The 15914-nt window shown below is 33.2% G+C and overlaps 2 long non-coding RNA genes across 2 annotated transcripts; both read left to right on the top strand.

The window, feature by feature from the left end:
• Nucleotides 1-619: 619 nt before the first annotated feature.
• On the top strand, nt 620-1735 carry LOC134274239 (uncharacterized). The gene is made up of 3 exons (XR_009993579.1): nt 620-728; nt 850-885; nt 1415-1735. It is a non-coding gene; the product is annotated as an uncharacterized LOC134274239 (long non-coding RNA).
• A 10188-nt stretch (nt 1736-11923) lies between these two features.
• On the top strand, nt 11924-13527 carry LOC134274238 (uncharacterized). The gene is made up of 3 exons (XR_009993578.1): nt 11924-12009; nt 12203-12313; nt 13453-13527. It is a non-coding gene; the product is annotated as an uncharacterized LOC134274238 (long non-coding RNA).
• Nucleotides 13528-15914: the final 2387 nt, after the last annotated feature.

Genomic DNA, 15914 nt, shown 5'->3' with positions numbered 1-15914 from the left:
ATGGTAAGTTCACAATATATGGTCTAAAAAGTAATTAGTTGAACCTGAATATATTTCTACAATTAATGATTGTGTCATATATTTCATTTGCGGTTTTACTTTTTAAGTTGTTTATCTCATAAAAATGTTTATTTAATCGGCTTCTTAATATTCGACGGATTTTTTTTTCAAAAAAATTGTGCTATAAATGTTAAGGTAAGAAATAATTTTAAAAAAATCTATCCATTATATTACTTTCTCCTAAGCATTTTTTTTTAAATATATGAGAGAAATCGAAAAGGAAAATTATATGTTTTCTTTTTTATACAATTGGTTTTAAACAATTCAAGTTATACAAAATCAGGTAGCTCATTACTAAAAACTAAGAAAACCAGTATGACATATAAATATACCAGGAAAATTAAAATAATAGAAACGAATAAGCCAACAAAGAATATAATTTTCTATGACTTTATCCTTTAAGAAAAAAATTGAAAAATTCCTTTCTAAAATCAAAACAAAAACTTTTTATTTAACTAATTTGACATAAAGAAAATATTTTTGTACGTGTTAAAGTTATTGAGCTACAAAAACATTTTTGTGACTTTCAGAATGCCAGGAATATACATACGGATCAAACTGTTCATCTGTCTGTGGACATTGTAGAAATGGTACTTCCTGTTCAAAGACCCATGGAATCTGTAAACAGGGGTGTGAGCGCGGATGGGAGGGTCCCCTCTGTTTGAACGGTAGAGTTTACAAGATGTGGTCTAAAACGTAAAATTAGTTGAACCTAAATATATTTCTACAATTAATGAGTGTGTACACATGCAATAGATTTCTTTTGTTTAAAAATGTGTTTACTTTCAGTTACGTCGTCAGCTGTTGAGAGTGTGTTACAAGAAGGTAAGAGAAGCCAATTTATTATGACAAATCATTTTGTTCGATCTATTAAGAGGACTAGGTGGTCGGTACCATTTTTAGACTATATTGAACTCCTTTAAAAGAAGAGTTCCATATAAATATATAATAAAAGTGATCATTTTTATAATTTAAATGATTGAATTTTGAAGACATCTGAACTTAAAGATTATTTAAAGTTATTTCTTATGGTTATTTTTTTTACCCCCGAGACTCCTTAATGCTCTTACTTTTAATTATTTAAATGTAGTTCATAATTCAGAACACAATTTAAAATTTCCTATTTTTCGTTATGTTTTTTTTTTAATTTCTAATTTTGTTACTGGTAAAAGTGGGTTGTGAGGATAACGAAGATAACTATTGCAATGCAGTTGGAAGGGTCGCACAAAAGTGTCCTTAGTCATGTAACTATTTTCCACTATCTCACCATTATGCTAACATAAATAATAAAGAGTCATTAATTACACTATTCAAAAAAGGTAAAGTAAATCATTTCTTTATTTTTATATTTTAGAATTAAACTTTTGGAAGACGCTATTTGTCATCGTTTCCAGTATCTCGGCGTTTCTTGCTGTAACTCTTATAATAGTATGCTCAAGATTTTTTCACACCAGAAGGAAGAGACGTGTTCAATATATAAACAGAAAGCCCCTATCTATTGTTGGAAATGTACATGATTATGATCGAATAAGTGCGACAGATAATAGATATACTTATAACAATTTTGATTCCACATTACAAAACTACAGACATGCATATAACAGTGGTAATTCAACATTAAGAAGCAACAGAAATACCTATGATCAAGTAGATTCCACACTAGAAGATCCAGACTATGTGGAAATTCATTTATAAAATGAACACGTGGATGAAAGGCGACAAAAGTTAGGGATTGAGTGTTTGTGTTGATTACGATGGCGAAAATGATTATGATAATGCTGTAGAGTGTCTTCCTTCACTTTATCAGAAACAAGCCGTTGTTGAAAACAATATTTGTCTAGCGGCATTGTTTGCTATAATAAATGTCTATATCATTTAAGATAAAAATACTTATAATGCATTGTTAAATGTACACCTAGGCGTATGGCTTCTGTATGATAAATATATGGAGATAACAAAAAGTTTTCAAGTTTAAAGTCCATTAAACGATGCAGAATAGGAGCAGAGTAAACACGGACCTCTAAAACATCAGATGTGGGATCAGGTGCAATGGAGGAGTGGGCATTTTCTATCGATCATGCTCCTTGTCATGGTTGGGAACTAACAGAGAAATATGTCGATAATGCAGTGTTATAAAAATGTTCTAACAGTTAGTATAAAAAAAGTCAGACAGCAGATAAGTTGTATTGCTGACAAGGTCATTGTATCGATATCGACATAGAACTTAAGAAGAAATTACTTTAAAGAGACTGTTAATATTTTTGTTTCATGAACTTGTCTGTCAATAATTAACATCGTTTTAGAAATTGTTCATATATAGAGCATTCTACTGTGTATCGAATCAACTGATATAGCTAATCTTCGTACGGAGTTTAGTGAGGTATACTGCTATATAAGTAAGGAAATGACGATTGAAAAGTCAAATTCATCAATTTTATCATAAAGCGTTGCTTTTATTTATCATTTACGTCTTTTTTTCTAGTATAAGATCCAAATATGAAACAGATGTGTTAGACTCTGTGGTATCATTTATTTCAAATAATAAACTTTGACCAAAAAAATAACAGAAAGACAAATTAATGGAAATTTAAAAAAAAATGCATGTAACAGCAGCAATACTCTGTCATTTATTTTGCCAAAAAATACCGTCTTATCTAATGCTGAGACGTGAAAATTATATTTGCTTTTTTCCAGCAAAAATGATAACAGTTTTCCATTCTTCTTTTTGAAAAGGAGGTTGAGCATACCGCTGTTTATATGATATTTTAGTTTTCAATAAAACCATTTGTAGACACTTTAAATTTTTATACAAATACCGTATCAGCAGAATTTTAAGCAAGGATTTTGTCATTACATGTATAAGCAAGGTTTATGTGATGGCTAAAATTAAATGCTGCAAAAAATAAACTGTTTTAAATTTGTAATTATAGCTTCTTTATAGTGAGCACTTTAAAATCGCTTATATTATTTTTCGCTAAAAATAAAATACCATATTTTTAGGATCGCTAAAATTGTGTCTCGCTAAAATTGCCGCCTATATGTTATGATTTTTCTGATTTAAAATATTATTCTGTACATATTCTTTTATTAATGTTTGACTTTCCGTATATTTCCTTAATGTATTTTATTGGTTGCATAATTCTCAAATGGTGTTTATTTCTATTGTCAAAACAAAAATATTTAACTTAATGAGGAACAATTAATTTAAAGACATACAATTAAACATTATTCTGCTCATTTGGGTTTATCCAATCATGTCCTTTTATTGATATTTTTATATTTTATTTCTTTGCAGACGTTTCTATATGATTGAATGTTAAAACAGAAAATAATATATACATGTATGTACGACATAATGGTTTTTGTAGAGAAGATATACATTGGATTAATATTTGTTGTGATATCAGAATCGTTAGGTAGGTATTTCTCTGCATTTAATCATAAAGTCATTTTACCTCAGTGTAATTCCACAGATGTTAAGAGTTCTTATGCATTATGTTAAAAAAATTTCATTACTTTTCTATGTTTCTAATCAATATAGTTTGGAATTTATTTATCCCTGCAGTTGTTTCTCATACTATTATGCTTTTAGAAGGACATAAACATAATTTTTAATGTAGGTCGACATTTTCAAATGATGTGCTGTTTTCATGCATGTATGAATTTATTGATTGATTGTTTAGTTTGACGACCCTTTCGAGAATGTTTCACTCATATATAGACGCAAGGGAGAGCTACAAATTCTGTCCTATACTCGGCACTTAAGGCCATTAAGTAGTTAGGGATCTTATTCGTGGCAGGACCTACTGTAACACAGGACCTCGGTTTATACGGTCGCATCCAAAGGACCAGTCTCTGCGTTCCACAGTAGAATTTTAACCCGCGGCTTAAGGAACAAGTCCTTACTTCAGGACTCTATTGCAAACGCTTTAATCACTGCGCAACACTGGCGACCGTGTAGTTTTGAAAATGATAAGATTTCAGGTGCACAAGTACATATTTTAAGTTCTAAGTTCTTTGCTTGTACATGTTGGATGTCATATTAGTTAAACATTCTTAAAAGGAACGTTAAGTGTTCATGATATGCTAACACTTTAATTTTTCTAACAGGAAGTTCTTTATTAATAATTACCTATTATTCCCCAGCTGCTCGTTTCAATAACAGAGTCAACGCATTAAATAAATCACGTGTTTTTCTTTACATTGAAAAAATCAATGCATTTTTAGGTTCTTTATTTGTTTTTATATTATAGTCGCATCTTTGTTTTTCGCTATCTGTGAATTTTTTCCCTAAAAGTAGTCATAATACATTTAAGATTTCCTCTTTCAATTATTTAAAATTTTAAATGTCCGACAGGATGCATGTGCGAATTCAGCAATGTTTTACAATAGTGATTGTTCAAAATATAAGGACAATCACAGGCAGGAAGTGACATATTTTAGATATGAAGAGCAAATCCTGATTCATCAAGATTACGAAGTCTTAAATGACACATAAAACATGATTTCTCCTACTAATGCAATTATTGTGTTATCCACCAGCTGTTTTGTCTCTAAGTTTGATTTTTTCTGCGACCAGCAAATCTAAAAAAAAAAAAAGCTCTGGAACATGTATAGAGTTTTGTTTCTAATGTCATTTCTGAGAAATCGCACGACATGATCATCAAGTAACGTCAATCTGATTAAAATCAGCTCCTTTGATCCGCTCACATAGATCGCTACACAAGGATCTGAAGAAAACCCATTCAGGGTCATCTCCTGGTGACCTTTCTAATAAAAATATTCATGAAAATTTTGACCAATCAGAGAGATCATACTTAAGCGACATTCGGGAAAACGAATATAGAAGTGAAAATAGCTGCGGAGAAGATCTTATCGCTTCGTACAAAACAAAGAGCTAAAAACAAGACAAAAGCAAGTACTTATTACATTACTGTACAGAAAAGACTTTGGTCCTTCTCTTGACAGGCTACAGGAACTAGGTCACGATTTTTCCATTTGTGTATCGTCGGGCCTTTCCCCTCTGTAATTGAATTCTGAGATACTTTCCAAATCTCTAAAGTGAACATTTGATTGGATAATTCAAAGGTCACCTGGAGATGACCCTGAATGGGGTTTCTTCAGATCCTTGTGTAGCGATCAATGTGAGGGGATCAAAGGATCTGATTTTAATCAGATTGCAAGTAACGGTATGTTTTATTACAATGTGCAGTTGTCTAATACTATGTATCGTTTCAATCTGGTTATCTGATTTTATGTTACAGCTTACCATAATTTATATAACACATATAAACCCGATACTTTATATGTAAATACAAAATCATCGCAAAAAAATTCAATAAAAACTTTGAGTGGATGTAAAATTCTCATTATTATAATTTCATACCGTGAAATAGAAAAACATATACATTTAAAAGGAGTACATGTATATTTCAGAAAACCTCGCCGATGACGTAAAATATGAAGGCGTTGCCTCGCAAAGTAACTCATTCAGTAGAAAAAGATGGCCTGCTAGCAAGGCCATTGATGGTTATCTTCAAGAACAGGTTGGTGAGGACACCTGCAGCATCACCGAAGGTCTTTACTATAAGACAGCTTGGTGGAAGTTTTTCACCAATCGGTCAATAAATGTGGCATACTTGCAGATATTCTTCAGGAATTACAGTAATGAATATACATCCCCTGTTTAGTATTTTTGTTTTTATCGAGACTATATATTATTATATTTTCATAAAAAAATGAACGTGTTTAATAAAAGATTACAAATTGTGACATTTCAAATTATGATGTGGACTATTTAATTATATTTAGCAGTAGACCGTCATACCGGCTTTTCTGTATTTGATTTTGATGATCCGCAGTATATACCACCATCATCCAGTGGAGAGAGAGTATTCAGCCATGATTCTACTACCTATTCTGTTATGGGTCAGAATTACCCGAAATGCCAGCAAAGATCAATAACACAATTTAAACTTAACAATAATTTATTTACAGTAATATATAATAAGTATATGAAACATAAAGTACAAACTTAGCAAGAATCTAAAAATACATACATCAGAGTGTCCGTTGCTGCACACAATGTCCCAGTGAAATTATATCCCAGTAATACCTCAATGATGCTTATACGACAAAGTATCTCCATGCATCGAATTGACAGGGTATTTATACAGTAATATAAATCTAGAATATTCTAGAAATTGTTAAAACATGATATTACTGGAAAGTTCTGGACATACACAAAGTTCAGGATTGTTCTAGAAACAATGACCGAACATGTTGACCACTCTGGAATGTTCAAGAAACTTAATGTTACTAATAATAGACATGATGAAACAATACAAATACAACACACCTCACAACACCTCCCCCCTTAAAAAGTTTGAATGTCAATGAAAAACTTAAATTGTAAAACATATGTACATTAATACAAAAATCTAATTTGTTTATGATACTCTGGACAAGGCATCTGCAATAACATTGTCTTTGCGTTTGATATGCTTAATTGTTATGTTGTATTCTTGTAACAACAAACTCCATCTAGTCAGTCTTTGATTCTTGTTTGACAATTTATGCAAAAATGTCAGGGGGTTGTGATCCGTATATACAAGAATTGGATGCAAAGTAACATTCAAATAAACATCAAAATGCTGTAAGGCTAACAACAAAGCAAGGCATTCCTTTTCAATGGTGGAATAGTTTTGTTGACATTTTGTAAGTTTCTTTTAAAAATAAGAAACAACTCTATCTACATTATCACTATGTTCTTGAAACAAAGCTGCCCCGATTCCAACATCACTAGCATCAACAGTAAGCTTAAATTGCTTAGAAAAATCTGGAGTTGACAAAACTGGGTTGCTCATAAGGACAGATTTGATTTTATGAAAGGATTTTTCACAGTCCTTTGTCCATTCAAAGTTAACCCTCTTTTGTAAAAGATTTGTAAGTGGACTTACAACTGAGGAAAAATTTGGACAAAATTTTCTGTAAAACCCAGCCATGCCCAAAAACCTCATTAATTCTTTCTTGTTTGTAGGAATCGGGAACTTTGCAATAGCTTCCACTTTAGCCATAATGGGTGTAACATAACCTTGACCTACTTTATGACCTAAATATTCTACATAAGCATGACAAAATTCGCTCTTCTCAAGATTCACAGTTAAGTTTGCTTTAGCTAAAATGTCAAATAAAGCACGCATGATTCGGAGATGTTCGTCCCATGTGTTGCTGTATATGACGACATCATCAATGTAGGCCTCGCATCCCTCAAGGTCTTGAAGAAGGGAGTGAATCATCCTTTGGAATGTAGCCGGTGCGTTTTTCATGCCAAAAGGCATTACTTTATACTGGTAAAGTCCATCTGGTGTAGCAAAAGCAGATATTTCTTTTGCTCTTTCTGTTAACGGTACTTGCCAGTAGCCTTTCAACAAGTCAAATTTACTGACAAATTTCGCGTTTCCAGTGTTGTCAATACAGTCATCGATTCTAGGTATTGGATATGAATCAGTTTTGGTAACAGAATTCACCTTTCTAAAGTCTGTACATAATCGGTACGAACCGTCCTGTTTTGGTACAAGAATACACGGTGAGCTCCAATCACTTTTACTAGGTTCAACAATGTCATTGTCCAACATATACTGCACTTCCCTTCTTAGGTACTGCAATTTTATTGGATTGAGACGGTACGGATGTTGTTTGATAGGCAGGGCGTCGCCAACTATAACATCATGACAAGCTGCATTAGTTTTCTTTGGAACATCCGAGAAGATTTGATGATACTCATTCATCAAGTTTTTAACTTGTTCTTTTTGGTGAATGTTCAAATGTCCAAGTTTGGAATCAAAATCAGCCAAAATTTCTGAGTTTTTCAAGCGGACACTCTGATTACAATCTTTCTCATTCATCTCTACACTCTTATCACTCTCAATACAATTTTGAACAGTCTTAGCGTTGGCTAAAGTGGAAACTGGTTTTACAGAATTTCGGTCACACCTTTCAAAATACTCTTTTAACATGTTAATGTGACAAACCCGTTTCTCTTTACGTCGACCTGGTGTCTTAACTACATAGTTTACATCACTGATCTTGCTTTCAATTTCATAAGGGCCATAAAATCTGGCCTGTAAAGGATGACCAGGAATAGGTAAAAATACAAGAACCTTATCACCTGGCTTAAACACCCTATTTCTGGCATCTTTGTCATACCACATTTTCATTTTCATCTGAGAACTCTTCAAATTTTCTTGTGCTAATTTACAAGCATTGTAAAGTTTTTCTTTGAAATCAGACACATAATCTAAAAGATTAAGATCACTAGTCTCAGTCAGCCACTTTTCCTTCAACAATTTTAAAGGACCTCTAACTGTATGACCAAACACCAATTCAAAAGGACTAAACCCAAGAGACTCCTGGACTGCCTCTCGTGCAGCAAATAGTACAAGATGAACCCCTTCATCCCAGTCTTTCTCATACTGGTAACAATAAGTCTTCAGCATTGTTTTTAGGGTTTGATGAAAACGTTCTAGCGCTCCCTGGGACTCAGGATGATAAGCAGTTGATCTATATTGCCTTATACCCAACTCATGCATGACTTGCTGGAACAACCCCGACATAAAATTTGAGCCTTGATCCGACTGAATTGCCTTGGGTGCTCCTACAAAACTGAAGAACTTGGTTAGGGCCTTCACTATGCTCTTTGCCTTTATATTCCTAAGAGGTATGGCTTCAGGAAACCGAGTGGATGTACACATAATGGTAAGTAAATACTGGTTTCCAGATCTAGTCCTAGGCAAAGGTCCTACACAATCCACCAACACTCGACTAAACGGTTCTTCAAAAGCTGGAATGGGTTGGAGAGGAGCAGATGGTATCTTCTGATTTGGTTTACCTACCATCTGACAGACATGGCATGACTTGCAAAACTTCGAAACATCCTTTCTTAGCTTAGGCCAATAAAAATGACTCAAAATCCTATTATTATAAGTCTTATTGATACCTAAATGACCAGCCATAGGTGTATCGTGAGCTAAACTCATGACATCTCGACGATAAGCAGCTGGGACCACTATCTGGTGAACAACACGCCACACTTCATCTGGAGAAGCATCAGGTGGTCGCCATTTTCGCATAAGGATGCCATCTGTCATATAGAAGCATTCTCCAACTTTAGTAGCCTCTTCTGGTGGAAGTGCCCTCTTACTAAGTTGAATGATATCTGGGTCTTTATGTTGTTCAGAGAGTAAACGTTCTCGGCTGAGGATGTCCTTGCCTTGGCTAACTAGTGGATGCAACTCATCATCCTCACCACCAAATTTTGGTAACAGTTCTTTCTTCTCTCGCTTCTTGATATTGTGTGGTTCCATGCTTGTTTGAGTGCCATCAAGGTCAGATAAGAAAGTGTCATTCAAATCAATATCAACAGAGGAATTCGTCTCGTCAAAGGCTTGAGTATGGTCTGCCTCCATTTCTTGTTTTCTGGCCATCGCTCTAGTAACAGCACAGGCTGGATAAATGTCATCATCTTCATCATCGCACATGACATCTGGATTGATTTTCTCACAAACTATAGGATCTGGTACAACTTTTCCACCAGCTATATCATTGCCTAGCAGCAAAGAAATGCCTGGAACGGGAAGAGTAGGTCGAACACCTACGATAACAGGTCCAGTAACTAAATCTGACTTCAAACTAATTCTATGCAGGGGAACATCAATGACGCCTAGCTCCACACCCTGTAATAAAACTGACCCACCAGTAGAAGTCTGCTCAGAAAAAGGAAGCACGCCCTCTAACAATAACGTCTGTGCAGCACCAGTATCTCTCAAAATCTGTACAGGTTTTATTTCGCTAGAGTCACCGAGTGAAACAAATCCCTGAGACATAAAGGGCTTATAATCCTCCATAGAATCAATAGAACTGGACTGTGAACCCTGGACATCAGGAGTGTCAGAACAAATCGAAACTAAGGTTTCTCTATCACCTCTAACTGCCGCACAAGCATGTGGTTGAGTTTTATCAAAATCATTTTTTCTCTTAAGTTTAAAGCATTCACTGATCAGATGACCCTTTTTCTTACAATAACTACAAGTAGGAAGCGACCCTATTCCAGACGATCCTTCAACACGTCCTGGACCGGACTTAAAACCACCTTGGGATGGAGACTGGGAACTTGTGAAAGACTGAGACCCTGAACCACTCTTTTTATATGTGTCTGAATTGGTAGAATTACTGCTAGTCTGAGATCTTGAAACAAAATTCTTTTTATGAGACAGAGCATAAGTATCAGATATGACTGCTGCCTCTTCAAGAGTTTTCACATTCTTATCTTCTAAATGTGTTTTCAAATCTTGAGGAACACATTCCTTAAACTCTTCTACCAGGATGACTTGGCGCAAATTAGCAAAAGTTTTATCAAGATTCTTAGATCTGAACCAATGATCGAATAAATCTTCTTTCTCTCGTGAAAATTCAACAAATGTTTGATTATCAAACTTCCTATACTTTCTGAACTTTTGTCTATACGCTTCAGGTACTAATTCATAGGCTTTTAATATTGCTGCTTTGACCTTCTCATAGTCTGAACTTTCAGCTACCCCTAGTGCAGAGTATACCTCAGCTGCTTTGCCAACCAGTACACTTTGTAACATTGTTGACCAAACGTGTTGTGGCCATTTAAGATTCTCTGCGACTTTTTCGAATTGGGGAAAATATTTGTCTACAGATTTTTCTTGAAATTTCGGAACTAACCTAATATTTTTTGCTGCGTCAAATTCATTCTTGACAAATGACGGTTCTGGTTGGTGCTGTAATCTTAATTTCTCTAACTCAAAGTGCTCTTGTCTTTCTAATTTGTCTAATTCAAATTTTCGTTCACGCTCTCGTTCTTCTCTTTCTAATTTGTCTAATTCAAATTTTCGTTCACGCTCTCGTTCTTCTCTTTCTCTTTCTCGATCTTCTCTTTCTAATTTTTCTCTTTCTAATCGCATTTTCTCTAACTCTAATTGAAACTGATATTCTGCCATTTTGTAAGAGCCTAATTCTGATTTAACTGTATATTCTGGAAGATCATATTTTTTAAAGATGTTTTCTTCTACTAGTTTGTTTGCAACCTTAATTCTAATGTCTTGCTTTCTCTGAGAGGATTTAACATCTAACCCAAAATGCAAACCTAATGCGATCAAGTCATCCTTTTTTAACGTATCAAAAACCTGAACACTTGGTGAACTAAGAAAGTCTGTGACCGAAAATACCATGTTGATTTTTGCTGGCTTATAGTCAAATTTAACGGTTCAATAAACAAAATTCTGACAATAAACTGCAAAAGTGCAAGAAATTCTTGATCCCGGACGATTCTGTTATGGGTCAGAATTACCCGAAATGCCAGCAAAGATCAATAACACAATTTAAACTTAACAATAATTTATTTACAGTAATATATAATAAGTATATGAAACATAAAGTACAAACTTAGCAAGAATCTAAAAATACATACATCAGAGTGTCCGTTGCTGCACACAATGTCCCAGTGAAATTATATCCCAGTAATACCTCAATGATGCTTATACGACAAAGTATCTCCATGCATCGAATTGACAGGGTATTTATACAGTAATATAAATCTAGAATATTCTAGAAATTGTTAAAACATGATATTACTGGAAAGTTCTGGACATACACAAAGTTCAGGATTGTTCTAGAAACAATGACCGAACATGTTGACCACTCTGGAATGTTCAAGAAACTTAATGTTACTAATAATAGACATGATGAAACAATACAAATACAACACACCTCACACCAGCCCAAACAAACTACAAAATATAACAGTTAACCGATTGACAAATGGCATAGCCATATTTAATTCAAAAGACCCCCCACTTAATACAAATTGTACAGAATATGAGCCTCTATTCGCTACCGTTGAAATATGTGAAGTAAGAATCATAGGTATGTACTATAGTAAAAATAAATGTATTTATTTTTCAGTTATTAATTCAATAACCGAGATAAATTATTGATGTATTATTCAAGAAGACAAAGATAACGAAGACGAAAAACAATAAGACTGCCATGAAAACAGATTGTCTTTATTTTTTTTTTTTACAATGTTATAATATACGATTTTGTCGGTCTGTTGTAGGTTGCAGAGCTGGAGCTTACGGGGAAGGTTGCAAACCTTGTCCATCAATATGTCCTAACGAAAGTTGTGATGCATTCAATGGATCATGCAGATATCAAAAACCAAGTAATCGTATTGACCTCTTTAGGTTTTCAAACATTTTTTTTTTATTTTGAGTATACAGATAATTGATCCTTTTATGCATGTTGATAAACTAATCTAATTATAATAAACACTTTTCAGTAATAGGTTTTCTTTGAAGGAATAAAATTTGAAGGAACAAACTTACTCTTTGAGCCACGATAATTAAAAAGGAATGTTAAAAAATCAGAAGCCGATAGTTATAGCATTGAAAATTCTAATTTCATTCATGAAATGAGAATTTTTGATATCTGCGTGTTCCATTGTTCCTTTGGCACGCTACAGTCCTATAACTGCTCGATAGCCATGGAGGCCGCTTTAAGGTTTTTCATCTGTATATGGTCACTTCTCTATATGAATAAAAATTCTCGAACGAGATGTAAAAATCTTCAATCAATCAAGGGCAATTTTTAACATCGATTTTTATTCTTTAATGCTGAGAACATTTAAAAGAAATTAAAAAAAAACAACATTTAAACCTTGTATGCTTGAAAAAATTATGAAGGATGCAAATCTAATGGAAAATTCTTTGATTTTTTTTAAATCCCTGTCAATTTGCATTGCTGTAGACTTAAGCATATGCAGTTGTGGACACAGAATTTTTATAAGAAATCTAACACTATGAGTGTCGAATTCGAGAAATTTTGAACTTATATTGTAAGAATATTAAACTATTTAGATCTGATAGCAACGTATATGGATGTAGACATTCTTCCCTGTCCTTGAAATTTCCTGATAATTCAAAGGTTTTATGTATTTATGCCAAGCGTCTTCAGCATCATTGTCTGACTTTTTCACGGATAAAAAACCTTATCAAAGACTACGAGAAAAGAATTCGTTTTCTACTTTAACCTGTTTTTGACATATCAAAACAATTTCAGTCTTCATATCTTTTCAATGTATAAATTTGAAACCACAAGAAAGAGCATTTTGAGGACAATTCATAGGAATGTTAACAAGTTCAACTGCTTTTGTACAAACTGAACAATCTAGTTGATAATTCAAAAAGGAATACATTTTACAAACAAATAAGAAGGAAATAATCTTCTCCGATGATTCGAAGCTCTTACTTTCAGTTGACAAAATATCAAATGCATATTTTAAAACATTTTTTTTTTAATTTTTTTTAGACAATGGTTGTTCACAGACACCAAAGACTTTCATAGTGATCCTTCTCGCCGTTTCAGCATTTCTTATTGTCATTACAACAACCATTTTGACTTTTAGAGTACGTCGAAAAAGAAACCAAAAGCACAAAGAGAGAAATCAGAAAGATACCAAGACAGCTGTAAACTTACATTTCTACGACAAAATTAAAAAGACACAAGGGGAAAATGTGTATAGTGAAATTAACTTTGCAGTGAATGTGTCTCTTTATGAAGAAATTCACATATAAAAATAAATGTTCCAAGATTTTTTTTTTTGTACAATTTGTTTTAATGTCATGAGAATGTAATTCTCGTTTAATTGGAAAATATTATGGTTCCTTGAAATGTGGACATGAGTTAATATGAAAATTATATTTACAATTCGTTTGTATGTCATACAAGTACCCCCATGAGATTTAAAGGCTCGTGTACCTTTAATAACTTCATAACTTTTTCACCTGTAAATGTTTCGATTGACTGATGCACCATTTAAATTTATTATTAAACAGCGTCACATTTTTATTTGTTCACATAATTGCGCTAAAGCTAATATGTAAGAGATTGTTGATATTATCACTGTCAATATTCATGAAGATTTTAGATACGCGTGAACTGACCCAAAACAGATTACTAGTATACTCGAATAATTTAGCCAAGAATTAGAGCCATCATTTAACTTTTGTTCATAAATAATACAACGTCAAATAGTGTTATCTTTTTCTCATGTACATTTTAGTAGTTCTTTGTAAAATAAATTATGCTATAAAGAGATTAGACAAACTAACAGCTAAAAAAGAAGCACAGTGTCTTCTTGAACTCTAACATTGTGTTGATAAATTTGATCTCTGGTGTCCAAAGGCACCAAAATATTTTAAATACCAGTACATTGTAACTAATTCTTTTTTTTAATTTGGATTGTTTTTGTGGTTTTTAACGAAGTGACGATTCACAGAATGTGAAAGATTGGCGAAGAAGTACCCTTTCTAGTCCAGATACTTAAAATGGAGCTCCAAAGTGGAGCGGTGGAGCAAATAACATCATCAATCATCATGGAGACAAAACACACCCTGCATGCATGAATGGTTTAACAATTGATCATTAAATCGAAAGAAGATATCAGTCTTTGTTGAAGGACACAAAAGAAATGACCTAGATGATCAGACATGACCATTAAAACGCTACAGTGAATAAAGGGATAGCAAATGATCTTGTGTGGTCCCTTAACAGGATTTTCCATGACGTAAATATTGAGATTTTGTTGCACTATTGATTAATGGTGTTTTGAAAATGTGAATAATGGGGGTTTAAAATGGAAAGGGTCGAAAGGGAATGCTCACTCCTCAATGACACTTATTTTATCATAAAGGTAGCTCTTATTAAGCCATTTACGTCTTTTTTCCTAGTATAAGATCCAAATTTGAAACAGATGTGTTAGACTCTATGGTATCTTATATTTCCAATAATAAACTTGGACAGAAAAAATTAGCAAAAAGACTCTGTACGAATACTTGATATCGCGATTACTTAACTTAGCGGAACTCTTTCGCGAAGGAGGTAGGAATCGTCTGTTGGGTGGGGGCAATGTGCTTTTCAATACAATGCAAGATCGATCATTGTAGCATTTATAAGGACAGATAAGTAAAAAATCCTGGTGGAATACCTCGCTAAACAATTGCTGAACTAGCCTAATATATTTTTGAGAGGAGCCAATCCTAAATTGTCACATTTTTAACGATATTTTTAATTAAGCGGACTCTTCTCGTTAAATTTTCTTTGAAAATTGTCACATTTTTAAGCATATAAAATATTCTAATCTTTCCTTATTTGACAATCTACTATTTGGAGTTCAATATCTGGCAAAATATCGTGATTTCGGCATTAAATTGTTCGAATCATTCGATTGTCACTACTCTAAACAATGTCATTTGCCCCCAGAAATGTAGACTTTTCTCGACTCCCCAGCAAAAGAGCGGTAGTAAGTTAGATAACTGCGAGGTACTCATTGGTAGTCGCGACATAACGTATTAATGGAAATTTAAGAAATAAATGCATGTAACAGCAGCAGTACTCTGTCATTTCTTTTACCAAAAATAAAATTACCCTCTTATTTGCTATTTTTTCAAAAAAATGATAACAGTTTTACATTCTTCCTTTTGAAAAGTAGGTTGAGCATACCGCTCTGTATGTAATATTTTGATTTAAAAAATACCTTTGTAGATCTTTAAATTTTATGCAAATACCGTATAAGCAGAATTTTAAGCAAAAAATTTATTTTTTGCATTGCATGTATTAGCAAGGGTTCTGTGATCGCTAAAATTAAATACAGCAAAAAAATAAACTGTGTCTAATTTTTGATTATAATCTCTTTAGTGAGCACTTTAAAATCGTTTATATTACTTCTCGCTTAAAATAAAATACCATATTATAAGGATTGCTAATATCGC

The sequence above is a fragment of the Saccostrea cucullata genome, unplaced genomic scaffold (assembly GCF_032062105.1).
Source record: "Saccostrea cucullata isolate Sc308-1 unplaced genomic scaffold, CSIRO_AGI_Scuc_v1 ctg8189, whole genome shotgun sequence".
Classification (NCBI taxonomy): Eukaryota; Metazoa; Mollusca; class Bivalvia; order Ostreida; family Ostreidae; genus Saccostrea; species Saccostrea cuccullata.
The sequence above is the reverse complement of the archived record's forward strand: the minus strand, read 5'-3'. Positions and strand labels throughout refer to the sequence as shown.